At 40.2% G+C, this 16284-nt stretch overlaps 1 pseudogene; it reads left to right on the top strand.

Moving 5' to 3' along the window:
- Positions 1-2741: 2741 nt before the first annotated feature.
- On the top strand, positions 2742-8349 carry LOC119571048 (annotated as a pseudogene).
- Positions 8350-16284: the final 7935 nt, after the last annotated feature.

The raw sequence follows: 16284 nt of genomic DNA, 5'->3' as shown, positions 1-16284 counted from the left end.
GCATGTCAACAGTGTTTCCATACCTGAACCTCAGCCAGGGAGAAGCCTAAGAGGCAGGACACCATCAGCCAAGTGAACATGGTGTGATCTAGAAGAAAATGGACTAATCAGGTGATAGGAAGCTAACAAATCGTGAAATATATGAATCTCTCACTCACTGAAACTATACAGAACATATAGAAAACAGAACGCATGGATATAATCTTAGGATGAAATAAAAAGACAGAATAAACTAAAGGTGATTATTATAAATGTGATATAAAATTAATCCAATAGAAGGTCATTTCTTTATGTTATATAAGATATTTAAAATATACTGTTACTCAATATCAGGATGTATAAAGAGAGAGTCTTGTATGAAATTAATCACTCACCAGGAGAGATACGACCAGTGATGTGAGATCGTCCTCGGAACTTTTATAGTTCCAGCAGTGTTATACGACCTTTAGAAATAACAACTGTTGTTAAAAGTCCCTACTTCAGCACCACCTGAAAAGAAATGACTATGTATTCTCTATTCAAGATCTGTTTATCGGTAAATCTTCATCAGTTGATTACATATATATTTCAAAGAAAAAGAAAGATGTATCAGCAATTCATTCAAGTTTTCTGAACATCCGTTTGAGGAATATATGTGTGTGTATGGTGTATGTGTATGTGTGCATGTGTATATATACGTACAAGAAATGTGTATATATTACATGCATAAACCTATCTATGAATAAAAGCTTACATATATAAATGCAATATCCATTTACATGCATGTAAATGTATGTAAATATGTAAATATATTATTCTTTTATCAAAACATACGTTTTTATGTAATAAATACATAAATTTTTCAAATCGTCCGAACCATTCCGACGGTGGCGATGTTTCGGACTGAGCATGCTATGGCTCGATCAATGTTCAAATAATATTTTTTCTTAAAATTATGTAAGTTATATTCTACGGATAAATGCAGATTTTGGGGGGTGGAATATGAATCAAACTTTTTGTTACATTACTCTAAACAATATACTGATTGGTCAAACAGTGGCATATTAGTTTACAGTACAAAAATGAAGGCATACTGACCGCTTGCTTTCTGAAACAAGAAAAACACGTGTGTGTGTGTGTGTGTGAGGAGGGGGGGTGTACAGGTGTTTGAAAGTGATTGAGTGTGTGTTTTAGTTAGAGTGAGGAAGCAAAAGAGAGAGAGAGAGGGGGGGTGGGGAGGTCAGAAAGAGAAGAGAGGAGGGAGGAGAGAAAGGAGAGAAATGAAAGGAGAGAGAATGGGAAGGAGGCGAGAGAGAGAGGGGAAGGAAGAACGGTAATGAGAGAGAAAAAAAATCAAGATAAGAAGGGGGGAAAGAGGGAGGGGTGAAGAAGAAATAGAGGGAGGGAAGAAGAGCGACAGACCTACACATGCAAAGAGAGAAAAGGGGGAAAATAAATCATGAAACAAAAAATCGTAGTTTTAATTGCTAGGCATTGGCGCTTTGTTAAATCATAAATGATTGAGAGCAGAAGTGTTATCATTTTAAAATGTTCCTTAAAAAAGGGGGATGAAATTTTAGACTGACGAATCACCCTCATCAATTGTTCGAATAATTCCATACTTAAAGCAGGAGAGACCTTATTTGGGGAAAACTTTCGTCAGTTAACACGAACCCGACATGATAAATGGGATTTCCCCATATACACTTGCTCAGAGGTTACGATATGAAACCTAAAAATACAAAGTGGATTTCAGAAATACCAAATGAAATCGCTATAATATATATGTATAACTGCAGTATTCGGACTATAACACCATTCGAAGGACACCAATTTCTCTCTCTCTCTCTCTCTCTCTCTTCTCTCTCTCTTTCTCTCCTCTCTCTCTCTCCTCTCTCTCTCTCTCTTCTATATTATATATATATATATATATATATATATATATATATATACACACAAATACAAATACAAATACACATGTGCGTATGTGTGTGTGTATGTACTCATACATAAGCATTCATTGTATGTACATACACACATATAAAATGTGTGTGTGGGGTTTTATATATATATACATACATGAATATGAACACACACACACACACACACACACACACACGCCCCACACATATATATGTGTGTGTGTGTGTGTGTGTGTGTGTGTGCATGTATTCATATTTATAGAATTAGAAATAAATAAAGTCATAAATAAAGGGACACATTCACACACAGACACACACACACACGCAACATACACACAAACACACACACACACACATACACACACACACACACACACACACACACACATTTATATATACACTATAAATACATGCATACTACATGTATACATACACACACATGTGCATATATACATACTACAATGTGCGTACTGCTTTAGAGAAGACTCATGATTGAAAATTTATAAACGTGCATCCGTATTACGCCATTCGCGATCTATTCTGAGCTGTAGATATTAAAAATGCCTTTCATGGAATTTCTTTTCATACTAGTTTTTCTTTTCGAAAGAATTCCAAAAATGTCTTTTCGGGAAAATGCTTCTCAGCAAATAATCAATATATATTGGATGGTAATAGAGTTCACGGGACAGTGTGATCAGGTGAGTGCTCTGGTGTACGGCAAAATGAGTTGAACATTATATATTTTGGGGTGTGTGTGTGTTGTGTGGTGTGTGTGTTATAACTATTATAATTTTAGAAGATTTGTTTTTTTGCTATGACCATTTTTGTACAGACGTAATCATGTTGAGGATCGTGAGTCTGGCAGTGACCTTTGGCCGTGTGTGTGGCACGACCAAACCAATGGGACGACCAGCTAGGGCTTTTCCTACTGAAGGCGGGGACTCTCAGCCCTTTTGCCTCGCGCCGTCGCCAACCCTACCACGCCCAACCAATACCGACGCAGTGTTTGAAGGAGCTATCGCATACATGGAGTAATATTCTGTTAACAAGTTCCATTGATAATAAGATTGTTTACTGTCATTTCATATTCGTTTTTGCCATTTCCCTTTTTATTCATTTCATATACTGATTTTTCAAGTTTTCTTTGGGAGAACACTTGGATTTGGGGGTGATTTCCCAAAAACGTGCAGAACGGAGAGTCAAACCTGCCCTTCCAAGTTAACCTGACGAAGCAGCTCCGAGAACTTCAGCATCACTAAGCCAACGTGACTGGACTCTGCTCCCTACGCCGCTCCAAGTCCGCTTCCTTTAACGCTGATCAGGTAGGAGATCAAATGAAAAGAAAAGGGGTATGAGATATGCATTAACTTGTTTAACTCATTAACTTTAAAGTTTTTGAAGGGAAAATCCCTCATGACATTAATATCTATTTCTTAAATAAAACTCAATACAAAAGTGTCTGATTGGACTTGTATTTTTAGAGTGGTTCTCACTGGTTCGGTTGTCGTAGAAAACGCTCGTGCCAACGCCGACTACACGGTAACCTTTGCCGGTGTTGGAGAAGCTCCAGCACAGACTGTTTCTGGTCAAGTCGTAGAGCGTGTGGACAAGCTGTTCGCCGATATCCAGATCAACTTGTTAAACCTTGTGCCTCAGAACATCGCCAGCTACACTGCACGATCGGGTCATGACCTGCTTGAAAGTGCAAGCAACTTGGACGGCAATGATATGAAGGACGTTCACAGCGCCGGCTTCAGAAGGCTTTGCGAGAGATCGTGGAGAAAACTATGTCTTCCAACGTGAAGGTGCAGATTAACAAGTCCATCCAGGATATGAGAATGTTTGATCTTCCAAGTGATGATGAAATTGTGAGTGTACGGAGAGACAAATAAAAGAACTAGTAATCATGCAATTTCAATACTTTGGTCAACCCTACCATCTATGTTTTTTTTTTTTTTTTTTTTTTTTTGTCTGTGTGAATGTATATATACTTATATATTGAAAGATATACATCATATATATAATATATATATATATATATATATATATATATATATATATATATATTATATATGTATGTATATATATATAAGTCGATGTGTCGTGATCAGATTTGCAATCTGACATGCATGCACGAGCAGCTGCAGCCACAGACTAATTAAAAAAAGATGAGGCAAAGCAGCAACAGTACTGCACAGGCGCAAGAAAAACTGAGACAAAACACCTGCACAGGATACCACGCTCTACACGAAACCACTGTAAAAATAAAAGAAAGAGTACAAAATAAGTATTTTCACTGTAGAAATAAAGCACAAATAGTTGCCCAGAAAAAAAATGCCGCGAAGGTTAGGATGCACACCTGACCCGCCACAGACACGAGACAGAGAGAATGGAGGCTTGGACTGGCGGCCACGTCACTGTCGCTCTTTTTTTTCATTACCCAACTTTGCAACGGACGACGATATCTTTGGCCTGCGACATGATACGAAACGTATGGAAATCATAATAGGTTGTATATATGTACACTCTCCTGGCAAACCACCAGAACTCACCCTTTATTTTTTTTCCGATATTACTTTATCATTTCACTTTCAGTTATTTTCTATAAACGGAAGTGCTGTAACAGGAAGTAGAATTAAACGGAATACTGGTTCAGCAGTAAAGGCCCAAACAACGTGTTTTACACTGATCATAAATGAAGTGGTTTGAATGAGAGCTGATGATCGAGTCTCTATATATTAATGTCTAAAGTAATATCTATAAATAATGACATGTACACACGTATATTTTCACGTAACTACATTTGTGTTCACTCACACAAACGCGTACAAAGCTTTACATAGTTACCCTCATTCACACGCACAAATACACACATACGTGTACAAATACACGCACAAGTATATATACACGTACACACACACACGTACACGCACGCACACTCATACATATACACACACATACACGCACACACATATGCACATCTACACATACACACAGACCTACACCTACGCACAAACATAATCACATACACGTACATGTACTCATAATACGAATACATAACACGTATACATATGCAGATGCGCACATACACGCATGCACACACATCCAAACACAAACACACATACATATATTCATATACATATATACACATACACATGCACAAGCATGCAGAGATACGACCAGTGATGTGAAATCGTCCTCGGGGTTTATATAGTTCCAGCAGTGTCACACGACCTTTAAAAATCAAGAACTGTTGTTAAAAGTCCCTACTTCAGCACCACCTGTAAAAACATTTTTACTATGTATTCTCTATTCAAAATGTGTTTATCGGTAAATCTTCAGTCTCAGTTGATTGCATATATATTTCAAAGGAAAAGAAAGATGTATCAGCAATTCATTCAAGTTCTCTGAACATCCGTTCATAGGAATGTGTGTGTGTGTGTTTGTGTGTGTGTATGGTGTATGTGTATATATATGTCAAAAAAAGTGCGTGTGTGTATATATATGTATATATATATATATATATATATATATATATATAATATATATATATGCATAAACATATATTTACAAATAATGCTTATATATAAATGCATATCAATTTGCATGTTATGTGTATGTTTTTTATGTAATGAATATGTATATTTTTCAAGTCGTCCGAACCATCCCGACCGGTGGCGATGTTTCGGACTGAGCTTTGCGATGGCTCGATCATATATTTACAGTTTTTCATAATTTTTTTCATAAATTATGTAAGTTGTATGTCATGCGCAGAAATGCAGATTATGTGTGTTTGGATTATGAATCAAACTTTTTGTTGCATTACTCTAAACAATGTATTGAATAGGTCAATGCAGTGGCATATTAGTTTACAGTACAAAAATGAAGTAATGATAACCGCTTGCTATCTGAAATGTTGGGAATATCCGTGAGTGCGTGCGTATGTGTGTTGTATGTGAGGAGGGGAGATGTATGGTAATTAAAAGTGAGTGAGTGTGTGACAGAGTTAGAGTGAGGAAAGTAAAGGAGCGACAGAGGTGGGGGGTGAGAAAGAGAGAGAGGAGGGAGGAGAGAAAGGAGAGAGGATGAAAGGAGAGAGAATGGGAAGGAGGCGAGAGGAGAAGAGAGACAGGCGTACACATACAAAGAGAGAATGGGGGAAATAAATCATGATACAAGAATCGTAGCTTTTATTTACTAAGCATGGCCGCTTTGTTAAATCATAAATGACTAAGAGCCGTAGTGTCATTTTAAAATGTACTTTAAAAAAGTGTGAGGGAATTTTAGACTGACGAATCATCTCATCAGTTGTTCAAAAAATACCATACTTGCAGCAATAAGCTCCGCACGAGAGACACTTAGCATTATTGGGATTTTTTTCGTCAATTAACACGAACCCAACATGATAAATCTCCCCATATTCACTTCTCAGAGTTTACGATGTGAACCTAAAATATAAAAGTGGATTTTAGAAATACAAATGAAATATCCATAAAAAGAATATATATATATAATATTATATATATATATATATATATATGATATATATATATTTATATCTATATATATATATATTGCAGTCTTCGGATTATACCACCATTCGAATAATCACCATTTCCTATACATATATATATATATATATATATATATATATATATATATATATATATATATTATGTACTCGTATAAATGTATTCATATGTATGTACATACACACATATAAAAATATGTGTGTGAGTATATATGTATATATACATACATATATATATATATATATATATATATTATATATATTATATATATTGAATATGAACACACCCATATATGTGTGTGTGTGTATGTGTGTGCATGTATTCATATTCATAGAATTAGAAATAAATACAGTCATGAATAAAGAGACTGATACACATAACACACACACACATACACACATATATATAAATCCTGCATACATACATGTATACATACACACAGACATTTGCATATCTGCATACATGTAATGTTTATGCTGCTTGAGAGTGCGTTCATTCGTATTACGTTCTTCGCGATGTATTCTCAGCTGTAGATATTGAAAAAAGCCTTTCATTGATTTTTTTTCATAATAGATTTCTTTTCGAAAGATTTTCAGAAATGTCATTTCAGAAAATGCATTCTCAGCAAATATATAAAATATATTGGAGGGTAGGAGAGTTCAAGGGACAGTTCACCGAACCATTCGGTGAGTCTTCTGGCCATATGAGTTGATGAATATATATGTGTTTATATTATAACTATTATAATCTTAGAAGAGTATTTTGTTGCTATGACCATATTTGTACAGACGTAATCATGTTGAGATCGTGAGTATGGCAGTGGCTCTGGCCATGTGTGTGGCACGACCCAACCAATGGGTCGACCAGCTAGGGCTATTCCCTGCTGAAGGCGGGGACTCTCAGCCCATCTTGCCTCGCGCCGTCGCCAACCCTACCACGCCCAACCAGATACTCGACGCAGTGCTCGAAGGAGCTATCGCATACATGGAGTAATATTCTGTTATCAAAGTTCCATTGATTATAATGATTGTTTACTGTCATTTCATATTGGTTGTTACCATTCCTTATCATCCATTTCATTTACTGACTTTCAAGTTTTCTTTGGCAGAACACTAGATGGTGTGATTCCAAGAACGTGCAGAACGGAGAGTCAAACCTGCCCTTCCAAGTTAACTCTGACGGAAGCACTCCGAGAACTTCAGCATCACTAAGGCCAACGTGACTGGACTCTGCTCCCTGCGCCGCTCCAAGTCCGCTTCCTTCAACGCTGATCAGGTAGGAGATCAAATGAAAAGAAAGGTGTATGAGATATGCATTAACTTGTTCAACTCATTAACTTTAAAGTTTTGAAGGGAAAATCACTCATGACATTTATATTCTATTTCTTAAATAAAACTCAATACATAGTGTCTGATTGTGACTTATATTATGTATTTTTAGAGTGTGCTCACCGGTTCGGTTGTCGTAGAAACGCTCGTGCCAACGCCGACTACACGGTAACCTTTGCTGGTGTTGGAGAAGCTCCACCACAGACTGTTTCTGGTCAAGTTGTAGAGCGTGTGGACAAGCTGTTCGCCGACATCCAGATCAACTTGTTAAACCTTGTGCCTCAGAACATCGCCAGCTACACTGCAAGATCGGGTCATGACCTGCTTGAAAGTGCAAGCAACTTGGACGGCAATGATATGAAGGACGTTCACAGCGCCGGCTTCAGGAAGGCTTTGCGAGAGATCGTGGAGAAAACCATGTCTTCCAACGTGAAGGTGCAGATTAACAAGTCCATCCAGGATATGAAGAATGCTTGATCTTCCAAAGTGATGATGAAATTGTGAGTGTACGGAGAGACAAATAAAAGAACTAGTAATCATGCAATTTCAATACTTTGGTCAACCCTATCCATCAGTTTTTTTTTTTTTTTTTTTTTTGTCTGTGTGAATGTATATATACTTATATATTGAAATATATACATCCATATATATATATATATATATATATATATATATATATATATATATATATATATATAAATAATATAATAATATATATATATATATATATATATATATACATATATATATATATATAGTCGATGTGTCGTGATCAGATTTGCAATCTGACATGCATGCACGAGCAGCTGCAGCCACAGACTAATTAAAAAAAGATGAGGCAAAGCAGCAACAGTACTGCACAGGCGCAAGAACCAACTGGAGACAAAACACCTGCACAGGATACCACGCTCTACACCGAAACCACTGTAAAAAATAGAAGAAAGAAGTACAAAATAAGTATTTTGACTGTCTAGAAATAAAGCACAAATAGTTGCCCAGAAAAAAAAAATGCCGCGAAGGTGAGGATGCACACCTGACCCGCCACAGACACAGAGAGAATGGAGGCTTGGGCTGGCGGCCACGTCACTGTCGCTCTTTTTTTTTTTTTATATCATTACCCAACTTTGTAACGGACGGCGGATAATATCTTTGGCCTGCGACATGATACGAAAACGTAATGAAAATCATAATAGGTTGTATATATGTACATCCTCCTGGCAAACCACCAGAACTCACCCTTTAATTTTTTTCCGATATTTATTCTTTCCCTTTGAGTTCATTTTCAATAAACGGAAGTGCTGTAACAGGAAGTAGAATTAAACGGAATATGTGGTTCAGCAGTAAAAGCCCAAACAACGTGTTTTACACTGATCATAAATGAAGTGGTTTGAAATGAGAGCTGATGATCGAGTCTCTATATGTTAATGTGCAAAGTAATATCTATAAATAATGACATGTTCACACGCATATTTTCACGTAACTACATTCGTCTTCACTCACACAAAACGCGTAAAAAGCCTTACATATTTTACCCTCATTCACACGCACAAATACACATACGTGCACAAATGCACGCACACGTATATATACACGTACACACACACATACACGCACGCACACCACATACAATACACACATACACGCACACACACATGCACATTTACACATACACACAGACCTACCCCTACATGATCACATACACGTACCGTACCATAATACGAATACATAACACGTTACATATGCAGATGACACATACCGCAGGCCACACATTCGAACACAAACACACATACATATATGTAAGTTCTTTTTTATTTGAATGACAGATCAGCTCGTTCTAGTCTTTCAATATTTTTCTCGATCCTATATGCATCATTTCTATTTAGCAATATTTTAGGGTAAGAAATATACATAAAAAAAAATAACATAAAAATTTCAAAATAAATGGTAAAAGGGTAAATGGTTAAAAGCACGATAAATGTGCTAGACATCTAAGGTCATGTAGCACTATAGTTAATGTTACGGAAGGGTGGTTGAGTTAGTGATTAGTTGTCTAAGCTGGGCAAAGGAATTGGTGAGTGAAAGGGTTAGGGTGGGGTTGTGGTAAGGAGTTAGATTAGATGAAGGACATGTATGCGTTTGAGGAAAAGAGAATAGGTTGTTGAAGCAGAAAGTGTGGGATTCTGTAAGGATGTCTGATGGGTTTTAGGGGGTCGGTGAAGGGAGGATAGGTGGGGGAAAGCAGAGGTACGGGTTGCTTAAAAAGTGGGCATGACAATAGGATGGTGTGGGATTGAAAGGGGAACATTACATAAGGAACATAAGCGTGGATCAGATTGTGACATCAGATAGGAGTGTGTTAGACGGGTGTGGCCAATGCGTAAGCGGGCGAGAGCGGTCTCCCAACGTCTGTTCCGATGAAATGGAGCTGACCAGGAGGAGATTGATTGTTTTACAGAATGTAATTCATTAGGCGGACGTTTGACCAAAAAGATTGCCAAATCGATTATACAAGAAGGTTTTAAAAGTGTGGGTAATAATCCGTGGCTGGGATACGTGAGAAGCGGGGTTGGTATGATGTGGACATAGCGGCGTGGCGTGCTAGTGTATCTGCCTGTTTCATGCCGGGATTCCAACATGGCTGGGCACCCAGCAAAATTTGATTGTTTTATGGCTGTGGACAGGTAGAACAACCAGTTCTGGATCTTACAAAAAAGGGGGGTTGGTGGTGTGTTTTGACTTATGAGATTTTAATGAGTTACGGGAGTCAGTAAAAATTAAAAGAGGAAGAGGAGAGTGAGTATATGTGTTTTAGAGCAAAAAGGAGTGCATACAGTTCTGTAGAAAGGGACACTGGATTCAGGAGGAAGGGAATATTTGAAAGTCGAGTTGGGAAGTTTACTGCAAAACCAGCACCGGAGGTGGTTTTGGAGCCATCAGTATATACGTAAATACAAGAGGAATGAGTGGAGACTGGTCAAGGAAATGGTGAGAAGGATAGTAGGAGGGATATTTGATTTTGGTGGGTTGGGGAAAACAGAAGAGCAAATATGGGGGTGAGGTAAAAAGCCATGGAGGGACGGAATGGACAGAGAACAGGAGAGGTTGGAGATGGGGGAAAGGGAATGGGATAGGAGGGTATACATGCGAGTGGAAAAAAGGAGTAGGTAATTGTGGAGATGAAGCAAAGGGTAAGAATTAGGGGTTGTGGGATAGTTAGTTAGTGAGGGAAAATTGGTGGAATCAAACATAGCATCGGAGAGAGAAAAGGGGCCACGACGTCGAGATACAGATGGTATGCTTGATTCAGTGTACGGGCTCTAAACTGGGGAGGAGCGAAAGGCGCCTAGTGCTAAGCGAAGACCACAGTGATGGTTTGTATCAAGATGGGAAAGGGAGAGAAGTTGAGGCAGAGGAGTAATATGGATCCATAATCAAGAGTGGAAAGAGGATCAAAGTTACATGAAGATGAAGGAGAGTTTTGCGATCAAGCCCATGATATATGGGATAGAGTTTTTAAGATTCGAAGGCGGCGGAGAGCTTTTCTTTAATGTGTAGAATATGGTCTCCCCCAGGACAGTTTGGAGTCAAAATGACACATAGGAATTTGCCAGAGGAACGGCTTTTGGAGTGGAGTGCCATATAGGAAGAGTGGGGGTGGGGGTCCTACACGTGAGCGAGAGAAAAGGATGGAGAAAGATTTAGAGGTAGAAAAGCGGAAGCCATGGTTTGTGGCCCAGGAAGATACTGATGAGATTGCAGATTGAAGAAATTGGTAAGAGGTTTGGTATGGATGTCCCAGAGGCATAGTTGGTTAAATCATCAACATATAGTGAGACCGGCTCCTGGTGGTAAAACTGAGACAATATCATTAACAGCAAGAAGGAATAAAGTGGTAGTGAGCACACTGCCTTGTGGGACACCTTCGATTTGAGGAAAGGAAGATGATGTGGCAGAGGCAATTTTGACCTGAAAGTGCTTTTCCACGTATGCCTAGAGAGGACAATTGTTGGAGAATATGGTACCGCCATGTCGTATCATATGCTTTTTCCAGATCAAAAAAATATAGCTATTACGGATTCATGGCGTGCAAATGCAGATGTAATATATGTCTCAAAATGAGCAAGGGGGTCAGCTTTTGCTTCTGGCACGGCGAAAACCAAATTTGGGAAGGAGAGAGAAGATTGTGAGATTCAAGATACCACATTAAGCGGAAGTTCACCATTCGCTCTAACAGATTGCACAAGCAGTTAGTTAGTGCGATGGGGCGATAGTCTTGAGGGAGGGTACCCGATTTATTGGGTTTCAGGAAGGGAAGGATAAGAGCTTCTTGCCAATTAAAAGGGAAAAATTTCCTGATGTCCCATATGTGGTTGTAAATTTTTAATAGGAAGGATAAGGAGGAAGATGGGAGATGCCGGAGCATACGGTAGTGAATACCGTCAGGGCCTTCATGAGTGTTGCGGCACGACTGTAGGGCAGCAATGAGTTCAGAGGAAGAAAATGGAGCATTAAAGGATTCAGCTGAGGATGGGGTGAAGATAATGGGGGTACGTTCTCTGGCGGTCTTAATAGAAGAGAAGTGGGGGGAAAAAGGGTTTGAGAACCACTACTGACCTGGCTGAAATAATCACCCAGTTCATTAGCGACTTGGAGAGAATCAGAAATGAGGGTACTCCGAATATGGAGGACGGGGGCAGGATGGGAGGATTTTTGCCTGATAGTTATGGTTTCGGCGCCAAACATTTGAGATAGATGTAGAGGTTTGCAATTGATGAAACATAATTTTGCCAGCTTTTTGTTTTACTATTCCGGATTGTACGACGAAGATAGGCAGAGCTCTTTTAAAGGAGATAAGGGCTGATAGTTGATTTGGAGTACCTCTTTTGTAGCGGTAACTGTTCCAGGCTGCATGTTTTAAGCGAAGTGCTTTAGTGCAATCAGAATTCCACCATGGAACCATTTGGAGGTATATGGTCTTGAGGTTCGAGGGATAGCTGTATGTGCAGCTTTTAAAGACTGTTTTTGTGAACACTGTATCATTTCTGAAATGGAGGTGGGGGAGGATGGGGGGTATGAATAGCAGAGAGTGAAGTGAAAGTATGCCAGTGGGCTCTATCAAAGCACCAGTGTGGGGGGGTTAGGAAGTGGTACGTATGAAGTAGGAAAAAGGAGAGCTGGAAAGTGGTCACTATAGGGAAGTGGTCTAAGATGACCAGTGGAAATCTAAATGAAGAGAAGGGGAGCATAGAGAGAGGTCAATGCATGAAAAAGATTGCGTGCGTGTATTTAAAGTGTTTGGGGGGATCTGAATTTAAAATAGTAAGGTCAGCTGTGAAGAGAAAGCGCTCTAGAGACGGCCTCGGGAGTTTGTGATAGAATCACCCCAAAAAAGTGTGGCAGCAGTTAAAGTCCCCAACTATGAGTTTTGGGTTTAAGTTGGGGAAAAAAGATTTCAAAAGCAACAAATCAAAGGGGTGGGGAAAGGGGGGAAGTAGACTGAAATCACTGTGATCCAACGATGAAGGAAGATACGAATAACTGTTTCAAGGGACATTGGTTTGAAAGGGAGGTGTTTACATAAGGTGTTTTCTGATTGATAAGTTTTGGACGAGACATAAAGGGGAAAGTGGGGAAGAGACAAAATGATAATTGGGATTGGTATTGGAGGATGTGTAAGAAAGGGCTCTTGAAGGCAAAACTAAGATGGGTTATAAGAGGAAAGGATATGACGAAGGTCAGGTCTGTGGGAGCGGAAACCGCGAATATTCAATGAAGGATAGTTATACTTAGTGATATAGATTGTAGTACGTGTTGGAGATTTTGGGGTGAAGCAGGGTAGAGGGTGGGTAAGGATTGAGAGGTCTGAGATGGGAGAGGTGTGGGAGTTGGTGTTCTACTAGGAGGGGTATTAGGAGATGGAGGGTCTGTGGAAGGGGATACTTGTGACATAAGGGATTCACGTGTGTATTCAGGAGGGAGTGGAAGGGATAGAGGGGATGGTAGGAGGGTTAATGTGGCGGGGTAGGGGTCGGGGGGGGATGAGCTGTGTTGGGAGGGGGGAGGAGGATAGGGTGTAGGGGGGGTATCGTTGGAGGAGGATGGATATCAGCAGTTTTCTTGGAGTGTGGAAGGGGCAGTTGTAAGATGGAGGTTGAGTGTCAGTTTTCATTAAGTATCTTGAATATTTTCAATAGTTTCTTCTGAGGAGTTGGTTGGGGGTTTCGGGGGATAAAGGATTTTTTGTGAGGGGGGAAGAGAGGACTGGTGTCTCAAGCCTAGGGGCAAAGGAAGGTGGAGGTGATTGTGTGTTAGGGGAAGAAGGGGTGGAGCGTTTGTTCTGTCTGTTACGGAGTGCGAGGAGGGAGAGGGGAAGGTGTTGGGTTGTAGTGGTTTATTGGAGTATCTTTTAGTAGAGATTGGAGTGTCTGGATTTAGGATGGCAAAAGAGTTTGACTGAGGAAGGTAGGAGGAGAAGAGGGGCATTTAGATGTAGGGGGGGTGGGTTTAGGAGATTTGGTAGAATGAGCAGTATTATGGAGTAAGGAGTAAGAGAAAAACCCGTCGACGTGCTTCCTGTCTGGTTCACGTAGTGTGAGTCCAAGTTTGAATCTGAGAGTTGCTACCTCAGACCAAATTTGTAGGGGGGACAGCCCCTATAAAATACATTTTGGGGGCCGCCACATTGGCACATTGGGGTGATTGTGCAGAGCAGTTAGATCGGGTATGGCCAGGTTGGCACTAGTGGGCATCTGGCTGTGGAACGGCAATGTTTGGGGTGGGTGTCCTAGACGCCAAAAAATTTTGGCACTGACGTGGAGGAGGTTGGTATGGACGAACAGGGAGGGATTCTCCCCCTATGTAGACGTTAAAGGGAAGGTCATGTCTACGGAAGGTATTTTGGCTATGTTAGTGGGTTTTCTTTGATGACCTCTGGGAGGGATGGAGTAGCATTGTACTGATTTGCATCATAGTCTGTGAGACAGGCAAGTAGGGCTTCCCCACAATCTGACCAATCTTTGTCATAGATTGGGCAGTTTGCTGGGGGGATTGAAACTGTTCCGGTGCAAGTATTGGGTTGGATGGGGTTCTGCAAGGATGGGTTACCATACAGGTCAGTTAGTTTTGTTTAATGCTATAGCTTGGTTTTCGGATGTTACTGTGACAAGACGGGAGCGGTTTGGGTCGGCCTACGGAAAAGGGCTTTACCTACTTGTTTTTGGAGAAAATTGTTGGAAGAAGGGTGTTGTTTAGAGTAGGGAGCTGTGGGAGGGATCACGAAAATCGGTCCCATTTGGCTGCGCTAAAGAGAGTATTTAAGATTGTTGTAGAGATAGGGTAGGAAGGGCGGGGGCTGACGAAGATGGAGTTGTGTTGAGGGAGGTAGTGTTTTGGAGAGGTGGGCAATAAGGCTGTAAGGTATTAATAAGGGAGGATGGGGTGGTTGATGTTGGAGTTTGTGGGGTAGAGATGTTGAAGTGAGCATGCTGGGATAATGGAAATGTTCCTTAAGGGTTGATTGTTGGCTACTGTACTAGTAGGCATTGATGAGGGGTAGTTATTTCAGTGTTCGGAGCCGTGGTCAAAAGGGGAGCCTGGGGTCAGGGAATCGGGTGGGTTTACATCGTTGGGGCTATTTGATAAAGGGGCAAGCCTCATTGCCCCTAATAGTGGGGATAGGTTTCAAATTTCTGGCCATGTAAGCCTGGATTTTGTTGGGGATAAAACAGTCCCCCCTCAGGGTCCCTTGAGGGGGAAGGGCTAGGTAACTAAATCAGGGGAAAAAACCGTGCCCATGGCTCCCTCAGGCCGTTCAGGACTGGCACAAAGTCAGCCTTTCATCCTTCAGCCCCGGCTCTCACACCTTAGGAGGTGGATAGCAGAAAGGGTTAGTGAAGGGACAGAAACGAAAAGTGGAAAAAAAAAAAAAAAAACCATGCAAATTTGTTGAGTCGAGGCTGAGTCCCAAGGTTGGGGAGTTCCCCATCATTGGGGTTTCCCGTCTCCGCCTCCTAAGCCCCCCCACGACAACAACGGGCAAGGGATTGGGGGGGTATTCAAATAAATACAATGGTTTCACAACACAAAAAAATAGATTCTTAATTTTTTTGGGTTTCTGTTCTTCCATTTATTTTCTTTTGTGGCGGTTTCAGGACCAACTTGCCACTTTCCTCTTCATTACTAGGGGAAAATATTTCTGTTTGGGCTCCAGTATGGGAGATGGATTTTGTGCCAAAAAAAGGCTGGAAAGAGATTACAGCATGATTATTAAGAATAACACTGCCTGTTTGCACTTCCGCATAGAGGGGAATATTGTCTTGCTAGCGACTTACTAGTATACAGGAAGCACCGTGTCCATGCCAGGTGTTGGAGGAAAGACACGCCCCTTTTCTCACTCAAGCACAAAAGCTCGGAAATAACTCAGGGCATTCGTATAAAGAAAAGGAGATACTTACAATTTTCCCTCAAAGAAACCTTGTACACATACTGAACATAAACAATTATTTTTTAACCTTATACATCTCG

Source organism: Penaeus monodon, unplaced genomic scaffold, assembly GCF_015228065.2.
Source record: "Penaeus monodon isolate SGIC_2016 unplaced genomic scaffold, NSTDA_Pmon_1 PmonScaffold_488, whole genome shotgun sequence".
Lineage (NCBI taxonomy): Eukaryota > Metazoa > Arthropoda > Malacostraca > Decapoda > Penaeidae > Penaeus > Penaeus monodon.
Note: the sequence above shows the minus strand (reverse complement) of the source record. Positions and strands in the feature narration are given on the sequence as shown.